Source organism: Pteropus alecto, unplaced genomic scaffold, assembly GCF_000325575.1.
Source record: "Pteropus alecto unplaced genomic scaffold, ASM32557v1 scaffold7, whole genome shotgun sequence".
NCBI classification, from domain to species: domain Eukaryota; kingdom Metazoa; phylum Chordata; class Mammalia; order Chiroptera; family Pteropodidae; genus Pteropus; species Pteropus alecto.
This window is the reverse complement of record NW_006494614.1, coordinates 62,829,596-62,850,669: the sequence shown is the minus strand read 5'-3', so window position 1 is coordinate 62,850,669 and position 21,074 is coordinate 62,829,596. Positions and strand designations below refer to the sequence as shown.

The following is a 21,074-nucleotide window of genomic DNA, read 5'->3' as shown; positions in this document are numbered from 1 at the left end:
GATTCCTGTTTTCTGAGCCCGCTGAGGGGCCCCTTTGAGGTTTCTTCCTGAGAGAAGGGATGGCAACCATGCCCCTTGTAGGGTGCATAGCAGCAAGCCCCAGCCCCAGTAGGAAGGGTCTGGGGCACCCCTTTCCCTCAGAGCCTCCAGAACCAGGCTCCAGTCCCACTCCTTCACCTGAGCTAGCCACTTGCCTTTCAGAGCCTCAGTTTCCTCTCTGGCACATGCTACAGGAGGCGCTCAGCAAGCGTGTCCTTCTTCCCAGATCACTGTGAAGGGCTCTCGAGGGGTGGCCACCACACCAGAGTTACCTTCAGATTCCAGATAGCTGAGCATCCCCAGTTAATCCCAGCCTACCTTCTCATGGAGAAGGGGACTGGTCTCTGCCTCCTTACTTCCTCTCTCGGTCTCTGCCTCGCTCCTGTCAGGCCACTGTCAAGGGCTCAGCTGGCTAGTTGGGGATCCTTCCCAGCCTGATGAATTCCTGGGGAGCCCCCACCCAGAACCTGGGAGGAGAGGCAGTGGGCCCTGGGCTTTCTTTTCATAGATCTCCCTGCTGGGTGGGCTGCATCAGCCAACACAGGGTTGGTGTGTTCAGCCATGCAGAGGGAGGGCGAGTGGCATGAGAGAATGGGGAGAACTTGGGGGCCCCATGTGTCTGCACATACATGTGCAGCATTGCAGCCTGTAGGATGAGAAGCCTTCGCCTGTGGACTGACTGTGATGTGGGATTGCTTTCCCTTTCTGTTTCTCTTGGAAAGAAGAGAAGGAAGGCACCCAGGTTCTTCGTGGGGTAAGTTCCCAGCACTTGCAAGTTTCTCTTGGGGGCTGGGCTGGTAGACAGTGGTCTGGGCTGCCCACTTGGTGGAATGTTCTGTGGAGAAGGGCAAGTGTGCAGGCAGGAGGGGATAGATGGGGGGCCCACTGAGATGCAGATGTGGCTGCAGGGGGGGGCTTGCACATCTGGAGAGGCTGCTGTGAGAACTCCGGATTCAGTCCCCAGGGCTGCCAGCCTCTGCAGCTGAAAAGGAAATGAAACCTTTGGGGGTTCTCTGTGGTGCATTGTGATCCTGGGGTGATTGTCTCCTCACCAAGCAGAAAAGAAGGCTCATTTTCAGGAGAGTGATGGGCCTGGGAGCCATGTAGATCCATGTGTGGGGTGTATGCAAGGTGTCTGCGAATACAGGGTGTGGTGTGTGTTCTGTGTACTTGCATATGTGGGCATGTGAGAGTGGATGGCGTGTGTTTGTATTTACAGTACAAACACCTGTGTTGTGGGAGCTGCAGTGAGGGTTGTGGGGGCTGTTGGCCACTAGGGCCAGGCAACTGGCCCAGGGACCAGCTGTGGGTGGTGATCAGGCTTGGCTTCATCTGCACAGAAGGGCATCTGCTGCCAGTTCCAGGTCATAATGAGAGTTGACTTAGTTGGTGGGGAGGTGGGATGGGGCTGCTATGGGCCAGCTCTGCATGTGTTTGGCTTCTTACATCAAGTTGGGGCTCTGAGAGGAGCTGACGTGTGGGCCTTTAGGCCAAGGACACTAAGGGTTAAAGGGCAGAGGTGTGTGTATGGTGTGTATATAAGTGTGTTGTGTGTGTAAGAGGTGTGTGAATGTTGTGTGTGGCATGTGTGTGTTTGGTGTGTATGGTGTGTATGAGAGTACATTGTATACTGTGTTGTGCGGTGTGTTTTATGGATGTGTGTTATGAGTATGTGGGGTGTGTGTGTGTGTCCCATGCCCTCACCTCTTTGCCCAGCTTCTAGCTTTGACTTCACTCATTGAGCAGATGACTTTGGCTCTTTCAGCTCATAATAAAACTTTTCCTGTCATTCCCAGGAGCATGAGAAAGGAGGAGGGCAACTTCTTGCCCCCTCCAGCATCTGGTCAGCCACTATGGAAAATAGGACCAAGATGGATAACCCTAGTAATGTGTCATTGGCGTGAGGCATTGCCCTCCTGGGCTCGATTGAGTACAGGGCGGTCTTGGTTTTCCTGGTGCTCCCGGTATGCATGGTGGACACCGTGGGCATTACCATAGTGATCCTGGTGGTGCTGACTATGCGGGACATGCACACACCCACCGACTGTTACCTCATGGAGCTGGTAGCCAAGGAGTTGCCCAATGTCTCTGATAGTGTGGCCGGGCAGTGGGTCTATGGGCATGCCAACTGCCTGGACATCATTAACTTGGAATATCTGGGCATCAATGTTTCCTTCTGCTCCATCCCAGCAGTCACTGGGGAGAGGTAGATCCTCCCAGCCTTCCTCCTGCATGGTATTTCCCTCACCACAAAGCAATGCATCCAGGACTTCCTTGTTGGGAGAACAGAGACTCAGTTGAATGGAGAGGGGAGCTGGGGTGGGACCCTGGAAAAACCTGGCACTAGGGAGCAGGCGTTAGGAAGTGGGGTTCTCATCTCAATTCTGTTGCTAACTTGCCAAGGCAATCCCTTCATTCTTGTTCTGCTTCCCCATCCAGAAAGTGGGGATTTGGACTGGATAATTTCTTGGGTCTCTTCCGGTTCTAATTTTTAATACCTGAGAAGCATTTTAGCCTCATGGTTAAGCATGTAGACTCTGAAGTCTGCTGACTGGGTTCAAACCCAGCTCTGCCACTTCCTAGATGCATGGCCTTGGGCAAATTGGTCCAGAGGACCGGTGGCATTTCCGGGGACACATAGATTCAGGGCATAAGTGGGCAATGCCTTCTGGCATCCAGACCCTCGCCTGGTCCTGGCTCTCCCCAGCTGTGCCCGTCTGGGTCCAGTGCATTGACCTGGTGGCCTGGGTGTTGTGGGGTGGGGGGATCCAGGTCTATGCTGTGAGCCTGGCCATGAGGGACATACAATGTCATTGGCTGCCTCAGTCAGTGACCTTTGGAGGTGGGAAACACCTGAGACTGGAGCAAGGTCAAAGGCTTTTGAAGGGCACCAGGGTCCCTGTGCTATAGCAGTTGTGGCTGTGCCCGGTGGGCCTCAGGGACAAAGGTCCTCAAGGGGCAAGTGAGAACTGGCCCTCTTTACTCTGCCAGTTCCCCATGGCTGCTTCAGAATGGCTACCTGGCTCCCCAAATGGCCCTCAAATTCTCCCATGAAAGAACCAGTTCAACCATTGTGTCCCCTTTCCCATTTCCCCAGACAGGGAATCTGACTGGCTAAGCTGGGTTAGGTGTCCCTACTGTGGTCTAATCACACACTTGTGGGCGAGTCATGTGACCCCACTGCCTCTGGTGCAACTGGGCACCCTGTGGCTGCAGGTACATCACCATCTGCTACCTGAAGTAGGCACAGACTATGTGCACCATGGCCTGAGCCAAGCAGACCATTGTGAGCCTCTGTGAGGTGGGCAGGTCCATCCACTGCTTGCTCTGGCTCTTCCTGGTGGACCTCACCATCAGTGAGACCCAAGGCCTGGAATGTGGCTATGAGGTGTCCTGCAGCCTCTACCTGTCCATCTACTTTGCTGTCTTCTTCATCGTGCCCTTGCTGGTGGTCACCATCCTCTATGGGCTCATTGGGACAATCTTGACTCACCATGGGGGTGTGGCTGGAGGCAGGAACCAAGGAGGGGCAGCCCCACAGACCAGGCAAGGGCAAAGCGGGACAGCTGCCCCAAGCCCAAAGGCTTCCTATCTTCCAGGAAACAGGTAATTGAGATCTCCTGGGTTGGTTGAGGGTGGCAGGTGGGGTACTAGAGGGTGGGAGGAATTGGTACACAGAGAGATGCAGAGAGAAGAAGCAAATTCAACATTTGTTTATTAATTCAACAAGTGTCTATCAGGAACCTACTATATTCCAGGCATGGTTCTAGGTGCTGGGACACAGGGGAGAACACGACAATATAGACATCTTGACCTGCTGGTTCTCGTGGCAGGTGGAAATACACCGTGAGCACCACAAGTACACAAAAATCTATTAGAGGAAAGAGGGGAAATAAGGAAAGAAATGAAGCTGGGGGAAGAGAGGCTTTGGAAAGAAAGTGATGACTTCATGGTGCCCCGCTTCCTCACCACAGTTCATTAAGAAACTGCTGTTATCCTAATGCAATAAGTGGGAAAGGAAGGCTCAGAGAGGTTATGTGGGCTACCCAAGGCCACCCAGCCAGAAAGCAAGGAGCTGGGATCTAATTTAGGCCTACCTGCTTTAGCATCCCTATTCTCACCTGCTGCCTCTGTACCCTGGAGGCAGCAGTAGGTAGGTGCCAGGATTAGCGCAAATGAGAGGACTTCCAGAGCCCTCCCCTTAGCTCTGGAGCCCCTAGGAAGCTCTCTGCACGGGTCAGGTTGGTGGCTGTCTCTGAGGCACATGTCCCTTCCCTTTTTCCAATGACCTCACCTCCCTCAGACATAGGCACAAAGAAGCCTTGGGGCCATCGGACTACCATGAGCGCAGATGGGTTGCAGGAGAACTTGGGTCATGGGTGATACATGCTGTGTGATCTCTTAGTTCTCTGAGCCTCTGCTTCCTCATCTGTAGAGCAGAGAAGGTAATAGCACCTTCTCAAGGTGCAGTGGGAAGGGCCCAGTGCAGGGGAGGTAATGGGGTGTCGGCCACCACTGTGTTTGTCCTGGACCTCTCTGTAGCATCTGGGTATCGAGGCCTTGCTCCAGGCATCAAATCTTTGCTTGGTGGGAATTTGAGAGGTCTCGGGGGCAGGGTGCATCTGGGGGGAGGAGACTCAGGGCAGTGACTATTTACCAGCCTATGTGGAAATATTACAAGATCCTATCAATAGGCACAGCTCTGAATGTCAGCCCTGCGTTACTGCATAGGAAGTGTTTAGCACAGTGCCGTGGATACGCAGTGATAGTTTTAAGTTATTATTTTAGTAACATTCTCATCACTTACTCAGCAAACACTTCCTGAGGCAGGAGCCATGGCTGCACCTTCCTGTGGCATTTGCTTGGCCCCAGCCAAGTGGTGTGCTGGGCCCCAGTGGCTTCCCCTCTCCTGCCCTCCCACAGGTCACCAAGATGCTGGTGGTGATTGTGCTGCTCTTTGCTCTCCTGTGGATGCTCTACCACACGCTGGTACCGCTCAACTCCTTTATGGCCCAGCCTTTCCTAGATCCCTGGGTCCTTCTCTTCTATCGAACCTATGTCTATATCAACAGTGCCATCAGCCCCACCATCTACAGCCTCACATTCCATAAGTTCCAGGTGGCCTGCCAGAGAGGGGCTGCAGAGGTGCACAGCCTGCCTCACCACCAGCAATGACAATGCAGTCCAAGAGACCCCCGTTGAAGATGCAGACCAGGAAGAGTGAGGTCGCCAGCCCTCAGAAGCTGTGCCCCCATCCCAGCTGCAGAAGCCATATATCAGCACAGTCTGAGGGCTGCCCTGCTGCTGGTCAGCCCCTCTGGGCCTCTCTCTGTCTCCACTCTCTCAGTCTGCTCACTGCTGGGTCCTGTAGTCATCCGCCCTATCCACTGTGGCTGGCAGGGCCAGGAGAAGGGCAGACATCCCTGTTGCCAATGACTCTCAGCTTCAGGTCCCCAGGGGCTTCCTTCACGAAGCAGGACATTAGAGTGTCCTGGGTCAGGTGGTTGAAGTTCAAGTCTGGATTCCATTTGGATAGCTCTCTTACCTCCTCCGGAAGCAGGGGAGGTGAGAAATAGGAAGAAGAAGCCGAGAGAAGGCCAGCCTTAATCTTTGTAAAATTATGGCCTTCTATCATTATTATTAATTATTTTAAGCATTTTTTCCCCTGGGGAAAAGTCCTGGTAGGTATTAAAGGAACACACCTCCAGTCTTTGGAATACTCATTCATCAGTCTAGCTGTGGACAGCGCCACCTAGTGCCTAGCTTCCACAGAAGGGTACCTGGCTTCCACTGGCTTACACCCAGAGACTCTTCATGCTGCCCCATCATTGGCAGAGAGGCTGTTTCCACCTTGCCACCCATGTGTGCTAAGAATGACCTGGTACATAGGACTACTGCTTCCCTCTCTTTTGAGTTCTGTCCCTGGGCCCAAATCCTGGAGCAGGACTATCTCTGAGTCACAAACAGAGTAGAGCGTTTAACTTAACCAGAAACAGAAAGCTATTTCTGATCTCCATGGCTGCCAAACGTGCAAGCTCAGTCTTGTAGGGCCCACTTTGACCTTCAGGCATAGCCACCTATTCCCCTGTGGGTGAGCCATGGAGCTCCTGAAAAGAGCTAGATATGACAAAGCCATGAGACCCCTGACCCCATCCCTGTTCCTCTCAAGATTATTTTCCTCTCAGGCCCCTGTGATGGTCATTAAAAGCATATTTTTGGTGGAGACTTGTTTGGGAGGAGGTCTGAGTTTTCCAGAGGTGGCCTGAGTGTCACCTTGGCAGCGGGACACCTGTGTAGGGTGATGGGAGGCAGGAATGAGGGCCATCAGGGGCAGCAGGCATCTTGAAGGCTGGGGCCAATCCAGCAGGTGGTGTGGGCAGTGGTGAGGCTGTGTTTCCAGAGGAGGCTAAGGGATGGATAGGGGAGGATGGGGAGATTGGGGGCTTCACTGGAGGAAGGGTGCCCACGCTGTGACCTTGCAACTGAGCTCAGTGGACAAAGGCATCTCCTTTGGCCACTGATGGCCTGCCAGTGTCAAGGTCCAGTCATTGACATTAAGAGGCCAGTGCTATGCAGTCTTGCTGTCTGAACTGTTCCTTTAATATTTATTTTATTTTTTTTTGCACAGGAACATCTCATCAACAGGGAAGTTAACTATTTTGTTGTCCCTTACGCAGGACGTAGATGAAAATCAGGAAGTCAGTTAATTTGTGTATCCCTTACTTTCCTGCAAATGAAAAAAGAAAATTTCTAAAAGGCAAAAGGTCGCCAAGCAGATTCACTGATACCCAGGAGTGAGCCTGTGTCTCTATGACACATAGTTCTCAGGCACTCAGTGTGGTGGTCCAGGAATCCTCAAACCTGGAGATTACTTGCTCCAATTTCCATTTCCTGGTTCTCAAGTGCTGTGGACCAGAATGGCAATTCCCTTGGGCCCCGGCTGGAGGCCTGAGGGTCTATGACAGAGGGGTCTGGGAGATACTCAATGGTAGCCGTGAGAAGCGATGACCATAGTGAAGTAGGCTACAAAAACTGTGACAGCTGGTTCTGTGTTAAGCACACTGGGGTGGGGCCCTCTGAGCAAACAGCCCTAGCCCTCTGGCTGGGCTACCCCCACCTCTTAACTGTAACAGTGCCTGGTAGCAGGCAACACCCCTGTTTAAGGTGACAAGGCCTATAAACTGTGCTATAGATGTATTTCCCACCCCAAGTGGCTAAAAGTGAAGAGCATAAACCAGGGGTTCTCAGCTGTGCCATGAAATCCTCACAGACAAGTGTCAAATTTGATTTATGCATGAGATTCATTCTTCCACTTTTCAGATTCATGCTGTCCTTGAAACTACTGTCAGCAGAGCTTTCTGCCATGTCTGAGTGGGCACGGCAGTCGGGGCGAAGCCAGCCGGTGGAAGGGCTTGTGTTTCTTGGGAATGAGCCCAGAATGCTGTGGTCAGAAAGTGACAGTGGCCCCGAGAGCCACTGGGATGGAGTGTGATGATGGCGGAGCCCTTGGGCATCATGATATGTCGGTGTAACGGTACTAAGTGCTGCTGGAGCCCCCTGCCGCTGCTTCTATTCTCTGAGAGCATATGCAGCCTCGACATGGGTCTGAAGCCTCGGGGGTAAACCTCCCGCGTGGTGTGGTCAATGAAGAGACGGGTCCCAGTGCCGGCACAGGCAGACCTATGAATCTCCTCGCCCCAGAGACAGCAGTAAGGGAGGAAAAGGTGTGGGGCTGTGTGCTTTCTGCCGCAGACTCGGAGCTCAAGCCTCGGAGGGCCGCCTCTAGGAAACGGCTGAAGCGCTGCTGTGTGTGGTCCCCGCTGAGCCTTCTCAGGACAACATTGGACTTTATCTGAGCCTGCGCTCCCAGAAAAGAGGGACAGGGAAGAATTCCTCATGAACCTTTTGTTTTCCAAATATCCTGGGAGACGGCTGACTGCCAAGAACCCCTTCCCCAAATGATCGAGCTGAGACCCTGGTTTACTATTCTTCATGACCCCCATAAGGCCCACAGATGACCCCCTGGACTACCTGTGCCCAGGCCAGACCCAGACCCTCTAGCTCCCTGTTCTTCGTCTCATGGTTGACTGAGATTAGAACTGTTTGTCCCCTTGAAACTAGCTAGGCTCAGAGAAAAACATTTCCCTCAGCTGACCCTGACTTCCCTGATTGCAAAGCAAGCCCACCTGGAGGCCATCCACCTGTCACCTGTAGACCACCCACCTGTCACCTGCAGACTATCCATCTGTTACCTGCACGCTACCCACCTGTCACCTACAGACTACTCGTCATTTGTCTACTCTCCATACAAACTTAGGGCAAAACCACCTGTCAGGACACGTGGCCTTCAGACCCACAGAGCTCTCTGCGCTGCAAAGGCCTAAGTGAAATCAAGGCCTTTCCTATGATTTTATCTTTGGCATCAGACCCAGTGGTGACTCTTCAACTTAGAGTTTGCGGGGCAGAGGCTGGGCAGGTGGGGGGAGGTAGGGATGGGGGTTAGGGAGCCAGGCTCTTGGAGGGGAGTAGCTCTGGGGCCTCTCTGAGCCTCTGTTTCTCATTTTCCATTTATATGAAGCCTCATGGTAGTCCTGAGGATGAAGGAGGATGAAACGTTTGTGGTAAACTGTGAGGTATTCCTGGGGTGGGGGATTCACCCATGCGATAGGTCAGTATTCAGTAGGCTGTCGTGAGCTATCAAGGTGACTTAGGCATCCGAAGGCCCCAGCTAACCAGCTAGTGGAGGCCACCTCCTGTGCAGGGGACCCAGGTTCCTGGAGGTAAACTGAGGAGGTCTGTGGGACAGACAACAGAGCACTGGACCTGTGTGGGGTGGGGGCTGCAGCTCCCACAGGGCTGAGTGCTTCCGGGACCAGGATGCTCCCTGCCTAGCCCTGTGTGGGATGCTGGCCAGGGGCCAGGGTGCTTACTCAGATTTCTGCTGTGTTAGAGACAGAGAGACAGGGCCCCACAGCATGTGGAGAAGGATGGGGTCTCAAAGGGCCCTGGGGCTGCTGTGCCTTGACTAGCTTGTGTCTAGTCAAGGCACTAGTCTAGGCACTACATTAATGTCACTGGGCCTCCAGTTTCTTCTTCGGCAAGACAGAGAACTCACTCCCATGGCCCCAGGGGGAAGGGGATTTAATCTAGCAGTTCTCAAAGTGTGGTTGGTGGAATCCTCGAGGTATGTAATGTAAAAATCACTTAGCCATCATTTGCCTTTTTTACATGTTGACTTTTGCACCGATTGGGCAGAAGCAGCCTGGCGAAACTGCTGTAGCCTGAGCTGGATGCAGGCAGTGGCCCCAACCTGCACTCACAATCACCGCGTCCTTCACATTCAGGCATGCAGCCAAAGAAACACAGCTTCTTCTGGGACTATTCTTGATGAGGCAGCAACAAATATTAATTGTATTAAATCTCGATTCTTGAATTCTGTCTTTTTAATGTTTTTGGTGACAAAATGGGAAGTGTGCAGGTTGCCTGGAGGGAAGGCTTGTGTGCCAGGTGTGCTCTTGGAGCTGCGCCAGCTGCTCTTCCCGTGGAGTATGTGTTCACTCTCAGGAATGACCATGACACACCATGGTAACGCAGAACCGAGTCTTCTCGAAGCCTCACCAAGTGCCACTTTAGGGAGAACAACTGACAATATCTGTTGCTAATGATAAAATTTGAGCTCTTGAGTAAAAATTAGAATTTAGGGGAGTCTGTATCTCCTCCGTGAGCCTGACAGATTTGTAGTGTTTAATGACTTTTCTGATAAAATTGGTGATGATATTAACAAGCATTATGTTCAGATATTGTATAATGAAGTATGTCACCATTTGGGAGATCAGTATGACTCTGAACTTAGATTTTCCAAATGACGCAATGTGGATGTTGAAGATCATACCTGGGTTACAGATCCTTTCAAAGTGTGAAATAGACCATTGGATTTTTATGTAACAGAGAATGAAGAGTTTAGTGATATGGTAGCAGATTCCACATCAAAGCTAATCGTTCAGAATCGATTACTTTTTGGTGCAGCCACGATAGCCTGACAAGGCTATTAAAACACTCCTCCCTTTCCAACTACATGTGTGAAAAGAAATTTTCTTTGTATACTTCAACCAAAATAACATATTACAACAGATTAAATGCAGACTCTTCTCACTGAATTTTCTTTTTCTTTTGGAAACTATTATTTTTTGTAAAAGCATTGTGTTAACATGTAACGGATTTATTCCTGTTAGTTTTGAATAAAATAAGCACTTAAAAAATTCTCAGTTTTCACATCTAACATGGTAAATACTTATAGATATAACCCACATAAATCAAAGCTCTTTGAGGGTCTTATTAATTTTTAAGAGCATAAATTGTGTCCTGAGACTAAGATTGCGAACCACTTAACCAGACAATAGAGGCTAATTAATTTGCATAGTACCTGGCAAATACTGTTCTTGATAAATGATTATTTTCCATCCTTCTGGTTTACTTTTGGAGAAACTGAGGTTTAGAGAGGAGAGGACCACCTATGGACACAGGCAGGACCACACCACTGCTGGTCTCCCAGCCAGTGATGCCTGCTCTGCCCACCTCATCTTCCACCCTCTTCCTCCCACCTGTCCGCCCCCTCCCCTGCCAACCTGTGATAACTGAGCAAGAGTGTCTTGGTGTAGTATTTCTCTGAGAAGCTTGGAGCCCTCATGACACTTGCTCAGAATCTATCCCTTCCATCTCCCCAGGGGCCACCAGTATCTGGAAACACCTCCGAGAAGGCAAGTCACTGTGAGGGATAGAAAAACCCCAACACCTGCCTTTGGGAGCCTCTATTCATGTCCCCAGTTACAACAAAATCACTGCCAACTTTTAGCTATAAGCAAGACATGCTCATTATGAAAAACTAGGAAAAGAGAAAAAGTGAAAAGAGCTCCTGTATAGTTCCTTTGTGTTACAGCACAAAGTATAGTTGATCCTTGAACAACACAGGGGTTGGTTAGGGGGGCCGACTTCCTGTGTAGTCAAAAATTCATGTATAACTACAGTCAGCTCCAGTCACAGAGTTTCGCCATGAACAACATGGTTTTGAACTGTGCAGGTTAATTGAAAAAAATCTGTGTATAAGTGGACCTGCAGTTCAAACGTGCACTGTTCAAAAACCAGCTGTACCTTCAAATCCATCATCACGTGAGCTTCTCTGCAGGCCACCGAGAAAGCAACTGGTTCTATCTTATAAGAACTGAGGAGGTGTAGGAGGCTGTCTGTGGTCACAAGGATTTGGCGGAGTCCAGACCCAGGCTCCTTCCTCATGTGCATCAGCTGTTGGGGAAATATGATTAAAACAAAATCTGTCGACCCAGAAAACCTCTCCTCAAGGCTAGAAGAGAGAGAGAATGATTTTATTACGGAATAAGCATGACCCTAGAATATCACTTGTGTCGCATCTGCTAGGTGATCGCAGATGGGAGGGCCCACCATTTGGTTAGCCGAGATGCAGCCCATGACACACGTGTTCTCAACACAAACAAGAATTAATTCTTAGGAAAGAGGACTTGACAACATTATTTGTCACATGTAGTTTATGCTGAACCTATCTGGTAATTGGGGGCCATCTGTGTTGGCTAATTGCCTTTATCTAAAGGAATAATAACACTTCTTGTATCTCTGACAGGGGCTGGGCTTGCATCTGGGAGCCAGGTGCCTGCTAAGTTAGGCTTCTGCCCTCCACAGAAACTGGGAGATAGAGTGCTCCCTTCTTAATGATCACATTCAATGAGGTGGCTCCCAGGTCCTTCAGAAAGGCAGTCCTGGGCTGTAAAACTGCAAGAGGCTTATATAATTTTAAAAAAGATTATGTACATTTCAAAAGAGGCAAAACAAGAATTCACAAGTTTTCTAAAGTAAATGCTCTAAGGAGAGGGAATGATCCTATTCCCCTTTTGCACCTGGAGAATTAAAAATTTCCCCTATTTCTCTGTGTATTTGCTCTGGCCCAGCCCATCAGGGCGTCCTGAGGTGGGCTAGAGATAATGTGCTAGGTTGTGTCAAACTAATTGGGAGCAGGGATGTGCCGTGCAGAGGAATAGGCTGATAAAAGGTGTTAGTGCAGGAGCATTAAACCTGTGAGGGACTGGCAGAGTGTCATCAAGTTCCTGAGATGCTGGCTCTCCTCAGCTGGGGAACTGGGAGCCTGGAGCCACAGGCCACTGGAAGCACTGAGCTGTTCCCTGGAGAGGCCCAAGCTGATTGAATCCTTTCAAAGCCTAGATTCCAGGATCCACATCCATAGTGGATAGTTGAACTGGAGTGTCTCTGTGTCGTTAGGAAATTACAGAGTCTTAGAATGCGAATGCCATCCGGTTATAATGTTCTCGCAGAGCCTGAGCCCAAAATGCCTCATTTGCTCCTCTCGTGATTCTGGAGTAGGACCATCCCTGCTTTGCTGAGGAGAAAAAATGAAGCTGGGCAGTCACTGTGCCCAACTCAGCATCACTACTGGAACATGGAAGCAGGACTCACCTCTGGTTTTAACTCCAAACCTTTGTCCTCTCCAGCCTGCTCCACCGCCCCTTGATTTATTTTCTTTTTTTGACTTTCTCAACTTATTTAATGTTTTGAGTTTTTAAAAAGTCAAATGTGAGAGGCACCTCCCCCGCCCTCACCCCATGATAGTTGAACTGGAGTGTCTGTTGAATGAGAACATCTGTAATGAAGAAGGAGAGTTGATCTGAAGTTGGAGACACTTGATGCACAGGTCAAGTGCAGGTGCAGACGTATGAGAAACAGGCTTGGCCACTGTACAGATGTGACCGACGGCTGTAAACTCAGGCCCCCAAGTGTCCATACCTGCAGGTTGAGAGCCATTAAGTCAGAACAGAGTTCTCATTTCACAGCTGGGGAAACTGAGGCCCTAAGAGGGGAAAGGACTTGCCCAAAGTCGCTTAGAGACACTGTAGACCTGGGCACCAGTTGTCCTGATGCTGGTGGGCCTGGCGTCCGTCACAGCAAGGTCTCTTCTAAACTCAGGGTGCTCCCAAGGCTTCTCGACTCAGATTGCTTGCATTGTCCTGTGTCTGTAGCAACCAAGAGGCACCTTCAATGGGTTTTGTCTCTTTAAATGTAATCAGGGCTCCTGTCTTCTCACAGCAGGCAAAGGATAGCTCCCGCTACCTGCCTCTCACCTCAGCCTGGCCCAGAGGTGTCCCTGGAGCCCCACTCTGAAACCAGAGTGGGGAGGGGGCCCAGGTGTTCAGCCACAGCCCCCATCACAGCAGGGCATTTCTGGCTGCGCATACAGTTCATAACAAAATCAGAATCTAAACTAGCCCTGCTGAGCTAGATTCAAAGCCACTAAAACTGGAGGGTTTATTTTGATGTAAGCCAGTGTGTGAGTATCTCAGTGTCCCAGAGCTGCCGTGACAAAGCACCACAAACTGGGGCGTTTAACACAACAGAAACTTATAATCTCACAGTTGTGGAGGCCAGACTGAAATCACTCTGAAATCAGTATCACTAGGTCAGAATCTAGATGTGATAAGCAGGAGCGTGCTTCTTGCGGAAGCTCTAGGGGAGGATCCTTCTAGCCTCTTCCAGCTCCTGGGGGCCCCAGGCATACTTGGCTTGTGGCCACATGGCTCTAGTTTCTGCTTCCGTGATCTCACGGCCTTCTGTGCTCCTGAGTATGTCATGCCTCCCTCCTGTAAGGATATGCAAGATGATCCTGAATTTACCTGGATAATCCAGGATGATTGCTCCATCTTAAGATCCTTAATTTAACCACATCTGCAAAGAACATTTCTCCAAATAAGGTCACATTTACAAGTTCTGGGGCTGAGGACATAGTTTATTTTAGGGGCTGTAGGTGGCCGACCAAAGTGAGTGAGAACAACCAGATTAGATTCTGATCTTAAAAACTGCCTCCTGGCCTGTGCTTGGATGTCATTAGATCACAGAAAGGACAAGAAATAGTGGCTTCTTAGCATGCACTCAGGTGGCTTTAAGAGTATCTGTTTGCTCTAATTTCTTTCTCTCTCATTCTAATGGAGGGGTTAGCTCAGGCTTTGAGTCGAATGGATCTGAATTGCTACCCTCACTCTCCACTTATGAGCAGGGTGGCGAGTTAGCTGAGCCATCTGAGCTTTACTGGCCTTATCTGTAAACAGGATTGGAAGCAAAATGTCACCCACGTACCTGTAAATGAGATGCCGTATGCAAAGGGTTTGGTAGCAGCCCAGCCTCGTGGGAAGCTCCTAAAAACAGGGAGCTTTTAGTATGAAATAGGAATGGGAATCCACATAGAAATAAAGGCACGGCCTCGTCGTGAGGTCAGATGAGAAAGCATCTGGCACTAAGCTTTGTAAAATGTAATATGCTCACCCGTGGGATTTGGGGGCGGGGTTCATGGCAGAACAGCAGGACCTTGTGACAGATGGCCGAGTCTTGGTGGCAACCACTTTTCCAGAAAGCCTGCTTGTCATGAGTGAGGCTCTCAGTCTGCAGTGTGAGGGTGAGCAGCCAGCACAGTAGGGTGTCTGCTAGGGTCCCAAGGGCACAGAGTTCCAAAAACAATGTCTACAGAGTTGAGAGGCAGCCCACGGAAGGGGAGAAAATCATGTATCTGATCAGGAATCAATACCCGGGATAAAGAACTACAAGTCAACAATCAAAACTAAACCACCTGACTCAAAAATTAGCAAAGACCTTGTGTAGGAATTTCTCCAAAGAAGATATACAAATGGACAATAAGGACATAACTAGTCATTAGGGAAATGCAAATCAAGACTACACTGAACACCACCTTACACCCATTGGGATGTCTACTATTTAAAAAAAAAAAAAGAAAACAAAATAAAAAAATAACAAGCACTGGCAAGGGTTCCAGAAAAACTGGAACCCTTGGGCACTGTTGGTGGGATTGTAAAATGTTGTGACTGCTGTGGAAAAGTCTAGCAGTTCCTCAAAAAATTAAACATAGAACTACCATATGACCTAACAATTCCACTTCTGGGTACACACCCAAAAAGAATTGAAAGCAGAGTCCTGAAGAAATATTTCCATACCCATGTTCATAGCAGCATTACTCACAACTAAAACATGGAAACAACCCCAGTGTCTATGAATGGATGAACGGATAAACAAATTATGGTCCACATACATAATGGATATTATTCGGCTTTAGAAAGGGAGGAAATTCTGACACAGGCTACAACGTGGATGGACCTTGAGGACATTATGCTCAGTGAAATAAGCCAATCACAAAAGGACAGATACTGTATCATTACATTTATGTAGAGGTGCCTAGGGTTGTTGAATTCATAGAGACAGAGAGTAGAAGGATGGGTGCCAGAGGTGTGGGGAGGGGCACGGGAAGCTGTTGTTACAGGTGCAGTTTCGTTGGGAAGATGGGAAGTTCTGCGCATGGTGGTGATGGTTGTATGATGTAGATGAACTTAATGCCAAGGAGCCGTACACGTAAAAATAGTTAAGATGGTAAATTTTATGTGTATTTTACCACAGAGGATAGTCAGATGTGCCCTAGGGGGCATTTCATTACCTCCTCGACTCTGAAACCAGAGTTGACTCCCCTAAGAGTGTTGGGTGGCCCTGCGGGTCCCCTTTGCAAAGGTGGATATTCTATGCATGTGAAGAGGGTGGATGTTATGTCACATGAATTTTACCTCAATTAAAAAAGAAAAAACATAGGGAGAGGAGAGTGTGGTGGGGAGTGAGCCAGGTGGGGAGCCTGGTCTCCACACTGCCCTGGCAAGACCCAAACCCACTTGAGGCCCTGGGCACTCCCACTTTATGACTCAGTAACAGTGCACTGGTGGTCTGAGTCTTGTGCTCCAGTGGCCTCTGTGAGCTCTGCCCTCGTGTGCCTGCTCTGGGAGGGTTAAGTGCCTCTTGCCTGCTGCCAGGATGGCACACGTCCTTCTCCATCTCACCGAGATCAAATTGGGATAATCTGCTGGCCAATTCCAAGTTGTCTTAATGTAGATAAAGTACTTAGAAAGGTCAGCAGTGTAATGATCATTTTAAAAGAGTCTTATCTCATCCTGTTTGGGGAAATAGTTGAGCAGACAGCTCTCCGAAAATCGTTACCTGGCTGAGCTTGGATCCTGACTCCCCTCTCGTGGGCATCCCGAGTGGGTGAGGAAGGCCACACGGTGGCTTGCATTGGTCATAGGCTGGCCCTCAGCTCTCTGTGAAGTCTAGGTTTGGGGAAGGATGCCCTGTGGCCTCTGGGCTCCGCCGTTTTCCTGGTCTGGAGTTTGACATCAGGCTTTGCACGAGTCAGGTAGAAGAGAGAGATGTCTGTCCCCAAGCCTACCTTCTGACCGCTGGCAATATTCCCCGGCTGTTTCCCCTTTCAGAGGCCCATGAACCTTTATCCTTCACCTGTGGAATCTCCACTGGCTCCACAAAAATGACATCTCCCTGCCTGGGTCCTGGGCTTGGAGCCACCTTGGGTGTCCGTCCCTGTCCCTGGATGATCTGCATCTTGATCAGGCATGTCAGGGCTGGGACCCTTCCTAGTCTGTCAGAACTGGCCCTACTCAGTGCGTTCGCCTCTTTCATGGCAGAATGGACTTCAGTGTGTGATAGCCCTCCGGGTGCAGAGGGGAATAAGGTAGAGAGAGACACCATCTCTAAGGAATGTATGGTGTTGGAGAGTGGGGGACCCCAAACTGGGGAGGCAAGGGGCAGGAAGGTGGGTAGTGGCCCTGCGATGTGACACTGGTCCCAACCTGCCAGGACTGGGGCTGATGACCTGGAAGCCCTTTCTGACTCCTGTAGGGTGAATGGGATACTCTCCTGGGAGAATGGCCTTTGATGATAATGATATGTCTATCACTGATATTAGAGGGCATGATCCTGGTAGCAATGTCAGTGGGGCCAGGGGGACCCTCCCATTTTACTGATGAGGCAAGGGAGGCTCAGGGAGGCCAAGCAGTTGGATCAACTCTCATTGTCACAGGTAGAGTTGGGACGTGGACCTCTGCGCCATGGAGGCTCTGCCAAGGTCATCTATCTGGCCATGACATCTTCCTGCTCTGAGCCCACCCAGAATCTGTCTGTTCAGAACAAGCATGCCCCCTTTTCCTGTCACCTTGAGGAAAAGGGTGCTCAGTGCCGAGTGGTCTCTACCCGTTGGCTTCCATCACCTGACCTCTACCCAGGCTGGGGCCATGTGTGCACCTTGTTTTAGTGCCCCCAGCAGCCCTGGGTGGAGGGAGGGGAGCAAGTCGAGTCCCCTCTTAGCATGCTGCCCCTTCCATAAGAACAGTGAAGGAAAGACAGGCTATAAACCGGGTGCTGTGGAAGGAGTTTGATTACCTCCTAGAGCCCGCAGGTACTCTGCCTGGGGACCTCCCCTTGCCTTCTTGATGCTCCCTTCACCCACAGCCGACCCCAGTCTAGGCCCTTCCTGAGCTGGCTGGTCATCTTTGCTACTCCTTCCCTTTCTGTGGAGACAGAATAGTTTCTAAACTCTGCGAGACCTGTGTGTTGTGTGCCATCCTGCTCTGTGTCCTCCTGAGGCTTGGACTGGCCACTCCTCCCTGCTTTCTCCCACCCCTTACCTTCTGCCTCCTCATAAGACAGAGGGTGGACAGGCTTGGCCAGCCCTGAAGTGTGATATGGCAGCAGGCTCCTGTCACCTGGCCTACTGGCACAGATAAATGTATCACTGCTGACCCCTGGTGCCAGGAATGTCCACCTGCAATCATTACTGGAGCCAGGCTGTACCCAGCAGTGTGTGGGGTGCCCAGGGCTGCCGATGGCAATGATCTGGATGTGGGCTGCTCACAGGACTCTGAGTGGATGGCTTAGTTAGGAGGAGAAGGGGTCAAGTGGTGGCCTTGAATGTGGGCTGTGTATGTGAGGAGCTGTGGGCTGTGTATGTGAAGAAGGATCCCTGGGATGGACAGGAGAGGCTGGCTTTGGGGATGGGCTGTAGACCATCAGGGTGTGGGGGAGGGGGATTTGCTTTTTTGTCTATTGGCCCTTTAACTCCCTCAATGACTGTGTGCCCCTCCCCAGTGTCAGGCCATGGGCCAGGTGCCCAGGATACAGTGGCCAAGGCCAGTGAGGACTTTGGGGAGGGGCTGGAGAGATAAAACCAGGAGATTCTGAGTGACCACCGTTTTGGGCGAAATGAACAGGGTGATGGTATGGAGGATCAGGGATGTCCCTAGGCTTACAGTTGCATGACAAGAAGGGCAACCCTTCCGGGGAGGCAGACCGTGATGAGGTACTAAACTGAGCAGCATGAACAGAACCACAGAATGTGGCGGGGTGACCAGACTTAGAGTCCACTTCTGTGCGGTGGGAACACCTGAAGGCCTAAGAAGGGCATGCTGCCACCTGCTCTCTCAACCACTCCCTGATCTCGGCTGGCAGAAGCACAGGTGGTGGCCAGTCCACTGGATGGGGTGTGGCCAAGGGCATAGATGAAGTGGCAGCTATCCCTGGAGAGGTAGGGCCAAGTGGACTTGCTGGTAGGTTTGGAGAGAGAACCCCGGCGAAGCTGCAGACCTGGTAGCCAGGTGGTGGATAGGAGAAATCGAGAGCTGCTTTGGTGAAAATGAGAATTGCTTTGACAGTGAGGTGTGAGCAGGTGAAGGTGGTGTTCTGTTAGGGTGGATGGTGATGTCTGCATAAGGGTGGGAAGAAAATGAAGGGATGAGGGGGGTGCCCGGTCTTGGACATTCAGGCACCTTGAGAGACATAGGACAATATCTGGTCAGTGGGCAGATAGGTCTAGGGCTCAGAAGAGGCATGGCTTGGCTAGAGATTTAGGGGCACAGGAATCCGTGTGCCCATCCAGAGAGTATGTAGTGAGAGCTTCGAGGGAAGGGCACGAGGGGCTCTGAGAGCCTTGAACTCTCATCATTTAGAGATGCAGCAGGCTAGGAGGTTGGGGGTGGATGAGAGCAGGGAGCATCAAGTTTCCTGAAGGGAAGTGGGAAGGAGGCCAGGGCACCGTCCTGGGCTATAGCTGGGATAGTGGCAGCAGGAAGGGTGGCAAGTTCTGGTGTGAGCTGGGGTGAGTTGTGGGGTGAGGGTGCTTGAGAAAGATGCAGGGTCTACTATTGGTAGTCTGCGGGGTGTGGGAAACACTGGAGTTTGAGGAGGTAGGGGGTGGGGGTAGGCTCTGGCCCATGGGCAGTAGGGTGCCCAGCCCTACACTGGGGGTGCAAAGGAGGACGACGGGACCCAGGACCCAGTTGCAGGGCCCTTAATGGGGAGCAAGGTGTTGCCTTAGAGCCTCCAAGTCGAGCCACCATGGGCCTTCCCGAGGCCTGGGTGGAGGCAATGGGCTACAAGGCCCAGGACCACTCTGGTGACAGGGCTCAGCCTGGCCAGTAGTTCAGGCCTGCGGTGGGGGTCAGGGTCGGCTCTGCCTTCTGAGCTGAGCTCTCAGAAGGGGCTGTGGGATCACTGAGCACACCCCACCCCACCCCACATTTACAGGTATGGAAACTGAGGCTTTTTTTCTGTGTGGCACTGTCTTCCATTCATATCTGTCCTATTCATTTGTCACTTTGTGTAGGGATGGGGATGTAGCTCACTAGGCGGGGTGAAGAGCTGGACGCTGGTCTCCTCCATTTCTCGTATCCAAGTTGCGGTTTTTCCCTCTTTGAGCATCTGTTGCTCATCAGAAGCCATATCCCTGATATTCCCCAGCATCTTTAATTTTTTAAGAACAGTGTTCGAACATCAGAGTAACGTCTGCCTTTCATTTGGTGATCTGGCTGGGAGGCGGAGCGTCCTGAACTCCCTCTGATAGTTCATGCAGAATGCAAATGAGGATCAGGGCTGAGGGTCTGTGGTCTTTGCAAGGACAGGCATCTACAAGAAAGGCAGCTTGGCTTTCCTGAGACCCTCCACCAACCCTTCCTTGGAGCCCAGGCCCCTGGAGGGTAGGGAACCCTGACTGTCCAGTGACCCTGGCCAAATGACCCTGTCTGGTCAAGCCCTGGTGCTCACGTCCAGCTCAGAGCAAGTGAGAGGGGAATGTGTATCTGACAAAAACCTGTGGACGATGTCATGGAGACTGTTCTTGTCCAAACATAGGCTAGTTAACATGTCACCCCTGCGGGGCTGGGTGGGAGGGAAACTTGCCTTGAGCCTGGATAGTGTAGGTGGGTGGCAGAGAGCACCTCTCAAGATGGGTCAAAGGTCAGAGTTCACTTTTATCCACTGTAGGCTGCTGGGTGAAACTGTTTGCTACTTCAAGCAAAGTTGGAAAAAGGTGCATTTTCTACTAGGGCCATTAGGCTGGAAAGTGCCAACCACCGCCCAGCTTCTAAGTGGCAAGACCATGGCTGGACTCAGCTCACTTGGGACTGGTCTAGTATCATTTGGTCCAGCCATCCCATGTGCAGCCCCCACAGCACCAGCAGAGCAGACCGGGGGTGGAGTGCCCCCGTTCTTCACGCCTACTGCAGCCACCACAGGTGCTGTGCTACCCCCAGTTCAGGATTTGCCCCCGTAACCATCTCAGGGGCCACTGTGGCCTTTGGTGCCCTCTTCGGCTACCCACTTCTCCCCCACCAGCTTTGGTACACAGGGCTTCATCCTCCCCAAGATGCTCCTATTCCTGGAACTTTGGTGGCCTAGGACTGGATAGGTGACATCCAGGCCCCAAGACTGAGCCAGGTGGGAAGGCTGTCAGCTGGTTAGGATTAAGCTCTTCTCTTTGGTATCTGGTAGCCAAACCATAACTTCTGGTTGGATCTTGGAGGGGTGGCAGCAATGGACCTAGAAGGGCAGTGCCTGCTTCCCCTGTGCCGCAAGTGGGTGCAGAATAGCTAGAAGGGCAGCAGTTCCAAGTGTATAGGGCACCATCAGACTAGTCTGGGGCTCTGCCCAGATTAGAGCCACTAAGTGCGTGACTCTGGCAGGGTACCCAGTCACTTCAGACTGCAGTGGCCTGTGTATGATGGAGGTGGTGGTGGTGGGCCTCTTGGTGCACAGATCACCCAAGATGCTTGCTGTGTGCGCCCCCACCCGCTGGGCCCTCTACTCAGAGAACTGGGCTGCTCTACCAC

At 51.2% G+C, this 21,074-nt stretch overlaps 1 pseudogene; it reads left to right on the top strand.

Annotated features, from left to right (window-relative positions):
* The first annotated feature begins 1,910 nt into the window (after positions 1–1,910).
* On the top strand, positions 1,911–5,214 carry LOC102892741 (annotated as a pseudogene).
* The last annotated feature ends 15,860 nt before the right edge of the window (positions 5,215–21,074 follow it).